We start from the raw sequence: 12,948 nt of genomic DNA on the forward strand, positions 1-12,948 counted from the left end.
GGAAACCCACTCAGACACGGGGAGAACGTGCAGACTCCACACAGTGATCCAAGCCGGGAATCGAACCTGGGACCCTGGCACAGTGAAGCAATTGTGCTCACCACTGTGGTACCGTGCCGCCCCAGTCTAAGGTCAGCCATGAGTTCATTAACTGACAGAACAGGCCCAAGTAGCAAAATGGCCACCTTCCTATGTTGCTAGTTATTTGAGTTAGCGCCAAACTTCCTACTCAGAATGATAATCATGCTGGATAGAGTGAAACCTATATTTCAATTAGTAGTCATGCAGTTCAACTGCATGTGGTAGAACATAGAACATAGAACAGTACAGCACAGAACAGGCCCTTCGGCCCTCCATGTTGTGCCGAGCCATGATCACCCTACTCAAACCCACGTATCCACCCTATACCTGTAACCCAACAACCCCCCCCCCCCCCCCCCCCCCTTAACCTTACTTTATTAGGACACTACGGGCAATTTAGCATGGCCAATCCACCTAACCCGCACATCTTTGGACTGTGGGAGGAAACCGGAGCACCCGGAGGAAACCCACGCACACAGGGGGAGGACGTGCAGACTCCACACAGACAGTGACCCAGCCGGGAATCGAACCTGGGACCCTGGAGCTGTGAAGCATTTATGCTAACCACCATGCTACCCTGCTGCCCCAAGGTAGAAAGGCATTATTTTCAGCTCCCACTACAAACCCCGTCCTTTAACTATCGATTGCATTGTCCTTCCTGGCCACTGTCTCAGGCTGAAGCAGACCATTCACTAATGTCCCATTGACCCTGAGCTGAGTTTCTGATTTATTAATGAAGCATGCCCGCTTTATTAACTAAGACCGCCTATTTCTGCTTCCATAACATCGCCCTGTCTCTACGCCTGTCCCACCGAGCAGCAACTGCAATACTCATCAAATTGTTTGTTACCTCCAGACTCAGCCATTCCAATGCTCTCCTGACCAGACTCCCATTTTCATATGTTTGAGCTCATCCAAAAGTCTCCCACCTGCATTGTATCCTAAGTTGCATCAAGTCCCATTCACCCACTACACCTCTGCTCACTGACTTACCAATTCAACAGCAAATTTTAAATTTTCATCAAAACATTCAGTCTCTTCACGGGGCTGGGTTTAATACTCCCCCACTGGTGGGTTTGATGACAGGGTGGGGCACCTATAATTGACTGGGCATCTTGTCCGCCCAATGTGGCACCCTCCCAGCATTAGACGTGAGGCAGGGGGAGCCAGCGAGTGGCCTACTGAATCCCTCAAGTGGCCACTTCAAGGCCACACCTTGGCATGAGTCATTTAACGGTGGTGGGAATTGGGTGGGGTGGGAAGCCCGGCAGTTTCAGCTGTGTGTGTTGGTGTCGGGAAAAGGGAGTGGGGGCACCTCGATTGCAGGCCTGGACAAATTGGAAGGCCTCCTCCCAAGGTAATTCTTCCTCCTCCTCTTTTAACCCTCCCCTTCTGGCCTCTCATACCGCCCCCCCCCCCCCCCCCCCCAAACCCTTCGCCATGGGGCTTTCCAGGCTTGCCATGGAACTCCAGGCCTACCTCTGAGTCTGGGCTCTGCCATTTTGGGACTGCTATAGTCCCAGCAGTGGCCAACGCTCCTGGCGGCGCTGCTGGGCCTTGAGAGCTGCCAGCCATTCGAGTGGTTAGTAAGTCTCTGAGATGGGACATCCTTCCCAGATACGGGCAGAGGCCCCACGTCCACCCACTTGATGCTGATCTCGGGGTGGGGTTGGCTCTCCCTTGACTTTTTAGCTGGAGCACGGGGATCACGGCACTCCTTTAAATCTAGCCCATGGTCTTTCCCTACGCTTTCTAAAATGACTTCCCCCAGCACTATATTCCTTCGGGAACTCTGCATTCCTCCAATATGGAATTTTGGTGTATCTCGGATTTTAATTACTCTACCATTGGCAGCTGGGCCTTCAGGACCTAAGCTCTGGAATTCCCTCTTCCTTCAAGAGTTTGCTACCTCTTTGTCCTTGTCTTTGGTCACTTGTCCTGATATTACATTATCAATGTCAAATTGTGCTTGATAATTCCTGTGAAGCGCCTTGAGACATTTTACTAAATTCTGGGCACTCTCTAGAGATGCAAGTTTTTGCTGTGCAATTGGGCTTCACGACACATTTCTTGCCGTAGTTGATGACATCTGACTGTTTGGAAGTAATAAAATAGTTCCAATCTGATTTGCATTACCCTTCAGAATGTCCAGCAATTCTGCTAGAGTTCCTATTTGTTCAAAACAGGAAAGGAGTAGCAGAGGAAATACAGGTCGTGAGTCATGTTTCAAACATCAAACAACTTGTTTGTGTCATATGATCTGCTTTTTGAAAAACTATTTCCCAATATAAAGTAATCCTTGGTCATACACTGTTAACAATGCATGTGCAAGACATCCTCAAAATGATACCCTTTCCGAGTGACAGGGCTGATATTTATTTCTCATACTTCATTGCCCTAGTGGAATGAGAGAATGGTGCTGCACCTCCTTTAGAATGAGTTCTTACAAAAGTGTCTCACTAGATCATAGTAGAGGGCATTAATAGTCAACCGCAAAGTGTAGGATTGGAGTCATCTGTAGGCAAGAATGAATAAGTGGTCCAGGTTCTCGTGCAATATTAAAGCGCATGGGATTGGGGAAATGTATTGAGTGGATAGAAAAGGCAGAGAGGAAACAAAGAGTAGGGATTAATGGGTCCTTTTCAAATTTGCAGGCAGTAACTAGTGGGGTACCACAGGGATCGGTGCTGGGCACCCCAGCTATTCACAATATGTATTAATGATTTGGATGAGGGAACAAAATATAACATCTCAAAATTTGCAGATGATACCAAATTAGGTGGGAGGGTGAATTGTGACGAGGATGCAGGGATCCTACAGCAAGACCTGGACAGGTTGGGCTAGTGGGAAAATCAATGGCAGATGCAGTATAATTTGGATAAGAGTGAGGTTATTCACTTTGGAAGCAAAAACAGGAAGGCAGATTACTACCTGAATGGTTGTAAATTGGGAGAGGGGCGTGTGCAGCGGGACCTGGGTGTCCTTGTGCACCAGTCGCTGAAGGTAAGCATGCAGGTGTAGCAAGCGGTAAAGAAGGCTAATGGTATGTTGGCCTTCATTGCAAGAGATTTTGAGTATAGAGGCAGGGATATATTGCTGCAGTTGTACAGAGCCCTGGTGAGGCCACACTTGGAGTATTGTGTACGGTTTTGGTCTCCTTCTCTGAGAAAGGATGTTCTTGCTCTGGAGGGAGTGCAGCGAAGGGTTACCAGACTGATTCCAGGGATGGCGGGACTGTCATATGAGGAGAGATTGTCTAGGCTGGGATTGTTCTCGCTGGAGTTCAGAAGAATGAGGGGGGATCTCATAGAGACTTATACAATTCTAACAGGACTAGACAGGGTAGATGCAGGGAAGATGTTACCAATGATGGGTGTGTCCAGAACCAGGGGTTACAGCCTGAGGATTCAGAGTAAACCATTTTGGATAGATATAAGGAGACATTTCTTCATACAAAGAGTGGTGAGCATGTGGAATTCATCACCACAGGAAGTAGTTGATGCTAAAACTTTGAATATATTCAAGAAGCGGCTGGATATAGCACTTGGGGAGAATGGGATCAAAGGCTATGGGGAGAAAGCAGGATTATGCTATTGAGTTGGATGATCAGCCATGATCGTGATGAATGGCGGAGCAGGCTCGAAGGGCCAAAAGGCATCCTCCTGCTCCTATTTTCTACGTATCTATGTCCCTGAAGGCATCCTTGACCTAGTCAAGGTTTTATGATAATAATAATCTTTATTAGTGTCACAAGTAGGCTTACATTAACACTGCAATTAACACTGTGAAAATCCCCTAGTCGCCATGCTCCAGCGCCTGTTTGGGTACACAGAGGGAGAATTCAGAATATCCAATTCACCTGACAGCAAGTCTTTCGGGACTTGTGGGAGGAAACCGGAGCACCCGGAGAAAACCCATGTAGACACAGGGCGAATATGCAGACTCCGCAGCGACAGTGACCGAAGCCACGAATCGAACCTGGGTCCCTGGCACTGTGAGGAAACAGTGCTAACCACTGTGCTACCAAGCCGTCCAATCAGTCAGCATTCATGATTATTTTTAGTGTCGTTATTGGATTTGAAATTTCACTGTCTGAGATGATCTAACTCGTGTTGCACCCAATGGACACCATTTAATACTAACGTTGGATAGAAGAGCCTTGCATTTACACAGCTCTATCATAAAATGGATGCTCAAAGTAGGGGACTTATTGCATGCGAAGCAATGACAATGTCTCACATAAAAACAAAAATTGCTGGATTAGATCAGGAGGTCTGGCAGCGTCTCGGTTTCCGGAGGCGGCCCCGCCATTGGCCGGAGGTGAGATCTTCTGGCCCTACCGCTGCCAATGGGATTTCCCATTGAATCCACCACCAGCCCGCTATTGGAAAACCCATGGCAGGGGTTTGCCATTAGCGGGACTAGAAGCTCCCGCCAGCATGAAACCCTATTTCCCTCCCCAGATGCTGCCAGACTTGCTGAGTTTATCCAGCATTTTCTGTTTTTATTTCAGATTTCCAGCACCTGCAATATTTTGCCTTTTTTCAAATGACAATCTATCACTTGAATAAATACAAAACTTTATCCCTCACTAGAAAGCATGTTTCCCTCCACCCTCTCCATTATTAATAATTACGTTTAAAGGTACAGAAAATTTAACATTGCAGTTTTTAGAATTGAATTTTGTCAGGGCGGCACGGTGGCGCATTGGTTAGCACTGCTCCCTCACGGCGCCGAGGACCCGGGTTCGATCCCGGCTCCACGTCACTGCCCATGTGGAGTTTGCATATTCTCCCCGTGTCTGCATGGGTCTGACGCCCACAACCCCAAAGATGTGCAGCGTAGGTAGATTGGCCGCACAAAATTGCCCCTTAATTGGGGAAAAGAAAATGAGTTTTGTCTTCCTTTCCTCCCTTTCGATTACCAGTAGATTTGACTACCGTTGCAAATGATAAGTAATTAATGTTGCCAGATTAACGTGATGAGACATTAGATATTGTTCTCATAAGTTTTCCAGGCTGACACCCACTTCCAAACTACTTTTACAGATTTGCCAAGGATGAACTAAGAGGGCCTGAATGAAAGATGCCAGATTGTTTGAAGCAGCCAGGTAAGGCAAATAGCCACGGTTGCAAGAAGGCTCGTAAAATTGTTGCAGTGGAGTCAGTACTCAGTTTAGAGATCTGTGCATGTTAAAACAAATGAAGCAATAAAGTTGTAGTACTTGCACCTATTTTAAGAGTGCAAGTGAAGAATGTTCTCTGGTTCCTTGTTTTTTTTCAATTTAATTTACTTTACAAACTTGTTACATCAGAAGTGTTATTTTCTTTTAAAACTTGTCAATTTAAAGATGCCAGGTAGAGTATCATTTTCATCAGGTATGTGGTTAAATTCTGATGCAAGTGTGGCTTGGCACTTGTTCTAAACATTGATAATTCAGAACTGGGAGAGTGCAGTTGAAATATAGTCTGTGAATTCGGTCTGAGTACAGAGGCTGTGGCTAAGGAAGTGGTTGTGCGACTTAAATTCAAACACTCCTAGATCAGGGTTCTATTTGATCTGGAAATTAGCCTGTATGAAACATAGTGCAAATCAGATTTCTACTTTCTCAGCACTAAAGCCATCACAAAATGTTTTCAACCTTTATCAGGTTCAAATATTGCCAGCGGCGAGATTTAATGGTACAGTAATTGCAAAGTTGTTGAAACGAACAGAACTGTTTTTTCGTTAAGAATCCCGGAGAGGGATGGGCCTCGCTCATAGAAACAGCACATCCCTTCACGCTAACACGTCTCATGGGCGAAGTGAGAGTTCGCCCAAAGTAGCAGCTATCTTCTTTTGTATCGGATTGGTTTCACCGTCCCAGAAACAACAGCAGTTGTTGTGGAAGTGGCAAAGGAGGGCGTGTGAAAGGGGTTAGAAAAGGATCAGGCTTATTTATTGCTACTGTTGCATCTGTTCGAATTTCCGTGGTTGTTTTCTGGTCAAAATTGAATAACAGCCATTTTAGATGCATGTTGTCTCAGATATATCTCGTCACAATGGTCTGTTGAACCTCATGTGCCTGTTGGCCAGGATTGCAGGTGCCGAAGGTAAACAATGAATTGTACTGAATGAGCCGTCTAGACTGTTAGCTGGTGAATAGCTGTTCATGGGCTGCACATCTTTCACTGCGATGAATATCTGAGACGTGCATAGTGTTTACTGGATATATATTTACCCATGAGCTGGAAACAACTGGTAGGACTGGTATGATGACTAACACAGCATGAACACATTTTATCCTGGGTGCGGTTGCTAGGTATTACTGTAATTAACCCTCTCACTGACACAACCTGTAGTTTTGTTTGTACAGCGCCCTTATTACAGTTACTGGGACTCCCGTGAGTCGGGTATATGACAAAGAATTGCCTCATCTGCAACACAGATTGCTGCAAGTAGGTCTCTTCTGAGCAAGGGTCTCCCTGGCATTGAGGTCTATGTTGCAAGTTCTTGAGGTAAGCCTTCGAGGTGTCTTTGAAGCGCTTCCTAGGTCCTTTTCTTGTTTGGATGCCTTCCTTGAACTGGACAAAGAAGATTTGCTTTGGCAATCACGAGTCTGACATCCTAAGCACATGGACGGCGCAGCAGAGTTGGTCTCGCTTGTTCACGGCCTTGATGCTAATGCTTTTGTCTACTTCAAGAACACTGATGTACACCTGTCCTCCTAGCTGATGCGAAGTATCCATCTCAGACAGCGTTGATGGTACCTCTCCAGGGCCTTGAGGCCTGTATATAGTCCAAGCCATATAGAAGGGCTGGGAGGCCTTGTACATGAGGATATTGGTGTCAGCATGGATGTCGCAGTCATCAAAGGCTCTCATCCTTAGGCTCCTGAAGGAGGTGCTCGCAGATTGGATACAATGTTGGATCTCCGCATCAATGTCAGTCTTTGCGGAGAGGTGGCATTCCAGGAATGGGAAATGTTCCACATTTGGGAGGGTTTCTCCCTTGACCTTGATGGAGATAGAGACTGGATCTTACTCTGGGATGGGTTGATAAAGCACTTGAATCTTCTTGACTTGAGGCTGAGGCCGATTCTCTGGTATGTTTCTGTGAAGGTGTCAAGCATGGCCTGGAGATTCTCCTCTGAGAGAGTGGAGATGGTGATGCCATCCACATACTGAAGTTCCACCAGCGATGTCAGTGTCACTTTCTTGTTGGATTTTAACCGGTTCAGGTTGAAAGGTTTTACGTCCATCCTGCAGATGGTTCACTCCACTGGGAAACTTTCTCTTGACAAGGTGAAGGATGGTGGTGATGAAGAAAATTGTGGGGGCGATGACACTTTCCTGCTTGACTCCAGTCTTGACCTCGAATGTTTCTGTCTTATTTCCGTCAGCGAAGGCTGTCGCCAGCATCCTGTCGTGGAGGAGTCAGAGGATTTTTTGTAAAAATATTTTTCTTCAATTTTTAAGAGTTTAACATTTTAAACATGCATCCCAACAAAGCAAAACAACAAAAAACCCTGACCCCCCCAACACCCCAATAACATCCACCAAACACCCCCCCCCCGAGATAACAATCAGAGAGTATTCCGCTTTCCTCCCCCCCCCCGACATCAACGACTTCCCCATAATGAAGAAGTCGATCCCTGAATACACATTGTGCACCATTGAAAAGAAAGAATACTCCCTACCCAGTGAGTGTAGAAAGAGCCACGGATCCGTTTCCCCCCATCTCTTGAAGCCAACACCTCCCCTTTGAATTCAACACTGCATTCAACTTCCACCCCCAAAGGTCAACTGGTGTGCATCCAAATTTGGTTTGATACTCACCATCCTCTTCATGAACCATTGTCTTCATTGTCCCAATTCGGAGCATATATGCTAACCAACACCACCAGTCTCCCCTCCAAAGCATCCATTACTATAAAGCACTTGCCCCCCCCCCCCCCCCCCTCCCATCTCCCCACCGGCCGGTCTGACACCAACTTCTCCATCTGAAACTTATCCTCAGGTGGGTCTCCTGCAGCAGCACCATGTCAGCTCTCAAGCTCTTCAATGCGGGAAGACTCACACTCACTTCACCGGCCTGCACAACTCTCGCAATTTGCACATTACCGTACGGACCAGGGGTCTCAGTACCCCCCCCCCCCCCCCCCCCCCCCCCCCGCCTCCTTTCAGTCACGATCACTGCTCCTGACCCCGTCCGGCGAGCGGGACACAACCCTACCCTTGACTCCTGTCAGCCAACTGCACCCCCCCCCCCCTCCCCCCCCTCATCCCTGAAGCCCCCAGCCACTTCCTCTTGAAATCACTTCTCCCTGGACCATTCACACCTCCCAGGTCCATTGAAACCTGCCCACATAGGTTCCAACGGCTGCGGCCCCTCCCCCCCTCACCTCCAAACATCCCCACAACATAGACCCCCAAAACAAAGGGAAACAAAGCCCAACATTACCGCAATGCCCCCAAACCATCTCCTCTCATCCACACCATAAAGGAAAACAAAGTCCAAACTAAGTTCAGCCCAGCCCTTTTGACCCTTTGCCACCACCGCCTCTGCCGCCTCAAAGTCCCTGGAGTTATGTGTAACTCTTAGCTTCGCTGGGTAGACCATCCCAAACTGCAAGTTGTTCCCGCACAATGCTGCCTTCACCCTACAAAAGGCTGCCCACCGTCTTGCCAGCTCTGCCATGTGATTCTGGTTTTCTGAATACCACCGCCCTCTCACCTCACCTCTCGATTCTGCTTCGCCCATCTCAGCACTTTCTCCTTCACCTGGTAGCAATGGAAGCAGACTATCATAGCTTTTGGTGGTTCATTCACCTTCGTGACCTGTTCTCCAGGTCCTCCACTTTAGCTCTCAGCCCTTCATTACTTTCCAGCACCCTCCCCAGCTCCTCACCCATCGGGGTGATCTGGTCGCTGTGCTGTAACAATGCCTCCTCCACCCCCTTCAACACCTCTGCTTGCTCCCACACCACCATCCACATCCTTCCCAAAGCCTCCTTTAACGGGGCCAGGGTATCATTCAGCAACTCCTTGAGCGAGGCCATCATCTTCTTCCGATGCCTATCGAAATGTTTGCCGAACTGTTGCTCGACCTCCACTGCCATCACTTCAGCCAGCGTGTCCACTTTAATGGGCGCAGCCCCACCCGGCGAGCTAGCTCCTGCCATCTCTTCTCCCATGCAATTCCACACCAAACCCGAGCTCTCAGGCGGACTATCGCTCACACCTTTACGCCCCGCATTCTTCTTCTGAGTTTTCAAGATCCTTTTGCTGCCGCAACTTCTCTAGAGGTCAATCACATAGGATTTTACCTCTAGATCTGGGTGAAAAGGGCCAAAACAGAAAGCTCCAGCAGGAGCCACCCAACATGTGACCTCCACCAACATGTCGGTGCCGGAAGTTGGGCTCAGAGATGTTGATGAATTTCTCTGGACAACCGGCCTTTGAAAGTGTCTTCCAAAGCATGGTGGTTAGCACAGTTGCTTCACAGCTCCAGGGTCCCAGGTGCGACTCCCGGCTTGGGTCACTGTCTGTGGATTTTGCACGTTCTCCCCGTGTCTGCGTGGGTTTCCTCCAGACGCTCTGGTTTCCTCGCACAGTTCAAAGATGTGCAGGTTAGGTGGATTGGCCATGATAAATTGCCCTTAGTGCCCAAAAAGGTTGACTGGGGATTGGATTGGATTGGATTTGCTTATTGTCAAGTGTACCGAGGTACAGTGAAAAGTATTTTTCTGCGAGCTGCTCAACAGATCATTAAGTACATGGGAGGAAAAGGGAATAAAAGAAAATACATAATAGGGGAACACAAGATATACAATGTATACAACTACAAGATATACAACTACATAAGCACTGGCATCGGATGAAGCATACAGGGTGTAGTGTTAATGAGGTCAGTCCATAAGAGGGTCATTTAGGAGTCTGGTGACAGTGGGGAAGAAGCTGTTACTGGGCTACTGGGTTATGGGATTGCGAGGGTAGGGTAGAGGTGTGTCTTAAGTGGATGCTCTTTCCAAGGGCCGATTCAGACTCGATAGGCCGAATGCATTGTAAATTGTATGATTCAAAAGCCTTTGGATCGTTGAAAGACACATAGATTGGTTCATGTTGCTCCTGGCATTTCCCTTGAAATTGCCGAGCAGTGAAAATCATGTCCGCTGTTCTACGATTTGGTTGGAAGCCAGACTGGCTTTCTGGAGGGATTTCTTCACAGACTGCGAGAAGACGGCTAGCAAGGATTTGGATGATGACCTTCCTGGAGATTTCTTGGTCATTTCCACAGTCCCAATTTTGTCTCCTTTCTTTTTTTTTTAAATTTAGAGTACCCAATTATTTTTTCCACTAAGAGGCACTTTAGCGTGGCCAATTCACCTACCCTGCACATCTTTGGGTTGTGGGGGTGAAACCCACGCAGACACGGGGAGATATGTGCTAACTCCACACGGACAGTGACCCAAGGCCGGGATTCGAACCCGGGTCCTCAGCGCTGTAGGCAGCAATGCTAACCACTATGCCACCGTGCTGCCCGTTTTGTCTCCTTTCTTGAAGACGGTGGTGATTACGACATCCCTGAGGTTGGCAGAATTTCAGCAACAGCTGATGGAGATGACGGGTGAACTCTTCTCCTCAAAGTTTGAAAATCTCCGCTGGGATCACTTTCACGTCTGTGGCATTTCTATTCTTCGTATTTTTAATAGTGGCTTCGGCTTTATCCACGCTTGGTGGGAGTCCAAGTTCATTTTTTGGGATATTTCTCAAACACGTCCTCATCTATGGTTGTATAATGGTTTATAGAGGTTTATCGGAGATCTTTTAAGTGTTTTGTCCATTGAAGGCTGATGTTTTTTTCAGCCTCTCAAGAGGGTTCCATCTTTACTGCGCACCAGTTTGAGACCTAGGTTATTGTCCATATATTGCCTTGGTACCACTGAAAAAGCCCTGGGTGTCATGCTTGTTGGTGAGGAGTTTCAGTTCCTTGGCTTTCTCAGTCCACATTGGCTCTTGATTTCCCCAGCTGAACATAGAAACTTACATAGAAAATAGAAGCAGGGGGAGGAGGAGGCCATTCGGCCCTTTGGGCCTGCTCCACCATTCATCTCCACCATTCATTATGATCATGGCTGAACATCAAATTAAATACCCTGATCCCACCTTCCCCCCCAACTCCCTTTCTTTCTTGAAATCGCAGAACGGCTTCAACTGCTTTCTGCGGTAGTGAATTGCACATATTCACCACTTTCTGGGGTGAAGAAAGTTCTCCTTACCATCTTTGTACCTACGCCTTGGCTAATTGATGAGCTCTCCCTTTGCCTTGATGGCTATGCCATTTTGCCAGGCTGTGGAGAGCTTTCCTCTTGCAGTCGATGAGGTCTTGGATGGTGTGGTCATTCTCATCAAACCAGTCTTGGTGTTTCCTGGTGTTGTAGCCGATGATTTCTTCACAGCTTGAGATGATGGCTTTCTTCATCTCTTTCAAATTTTCCTCCACTCCATTAGAACGAATATTTGGAGAAGACATTGTTGGAGCTTCACTAGCGTGCTTGGCTCTTCCTTCTGAGCTGTTTCTTCATATTCTGCTGCTTCTGGTGGAGTTTGATGGACATAGATGAGTCCATGGCCTGTCCAGCAGTCATCTGCACTGGTCATCGCTTTGGTTATGTGGGCATCCTTTTGGTCTTGGGATCGGATAATGACGAAGCTGATCATGTGTCAGTGCTTTGATCGTGGATGCCTCCAGGAAGTCTTGAACTTGAATTTGTACCATTCAAAGGAAAATGTGATTGTGTTGGGAAAGACCAGGACCACGTTCCTTCCTCTGTGACACTGTATCCTCCAGAAGAGGTGAGGAGGGCAAAGTGGTGGTGGAAATTTAACGAGCAACCATTATTCAACAATCACTTTGGACTCCAGCTCTTGCAAGTGTGCACCACTCTCCCTATTTGTCTGGCTTCCTGCTGCCAATTCAAATTGATATGTGTTGGAAATCAAAGACCTGAGGCAACAACAATCTGGCTCTATGTGCAAAGGCATAGAATTCTTGAAAATATGAGCCTCATATGTCTTTTGTCATAGAATCCCTACAGTGCAGAAGGAGGCTATTCGGTCCATCAAGTCTGCACCGACCCTCCAAAAGAACACCCAGCTAGGCCTACTCCTCCCCTCCCCCCCCCCCCCCCCACCCCCATCTCTCCCCAGCATACAGCATGCTTGCCTTCATCGGATGAGGTATTGAGTACAAGAGTCGGCAGGTCATGTATAGGACTTTGGTCATGCCACATTTGGAATACTGCGTGCAGTTCTGGTCGCTACATTACCAGAAGGATGTGGATGCTTTAGAGAAGGTGCAGAGGAGGTTCACCAGGATGTTGCCTAGTATGGAGGGTGCTAGCTACGAAGAAAGGTTGAGTAGATTAGGATTGTTTTCATTGGAAAGATGGAGGTTGAGGGGGGACCTGATTGGGGTCTACAAAATTATGAGAGGTATGGACAGGGTGGATAGCAACAAGCTTTTTCCAAGAGTGGGGGTGTCAGTTACAAGGGGTCACGATTTCAAGGTGAGAGGGGGAAAGTTTAAGGGAGTGGAAAGTTTTTTACGCAGAGGGTGGTGGGTGCCTGGAACGCTTTACCAGCGGAGGTGGTAGAGGCGGGCACGATAGCATCATTTAAGATGCATCTAGACCAGTGGTTCCCAACCTTTTTTTGTCCATGCCCCACCTAATCACCTCTAAAATCCTGATGCCCCACACCCCGTGGTGATATATAATTCTTATCATTTAAAAAGTGAACTCCGTTTCAGCTGAAGAAGCTTAAAACGCCAATACCTTGGTTTAAACAAGCTTCAAAAGAATATGGCATCCATGAAAAAGAAAAA

General features: G+C 47.5%; 1 long non-coding RNA gene across 1 annotated transcript in view; it reads left to right on the forward strand.

The window, feature by feature from the left end:
* Positions 1-12,948, forward strand: part of LOC119967071 — a 257,520-nt gene that overhangs the window by 211,892 nt on the left and 32,680 nt on the right. Inside the window, exon 3 of the long non-coding RNA XR_005460910.1 lies at positions 5,130-5,191. This is a non-coding gene — a long non-coding RNA (uncharacterized LOC119967071). The remainder of the gene's footprint in view (positions 1-5,129; positions 5,192-12,948) is intronic.

The sequence above is a fragment of the Scyliorhinus canicula genome, chromosome 6 (genome assembly GCF_902713615.1).
Source record: "Scyliorhinus canicula chromosome 6, sScyCan1.1, whole genome shotgun sequence".
Lineage (NCBI taxonomy): Eukaryota > Metazoa > Chordata > Chondrichthyes > Carcharhiniformes > Scyliorhinidae > Scyliorhinus > Scyliorhinus canicula.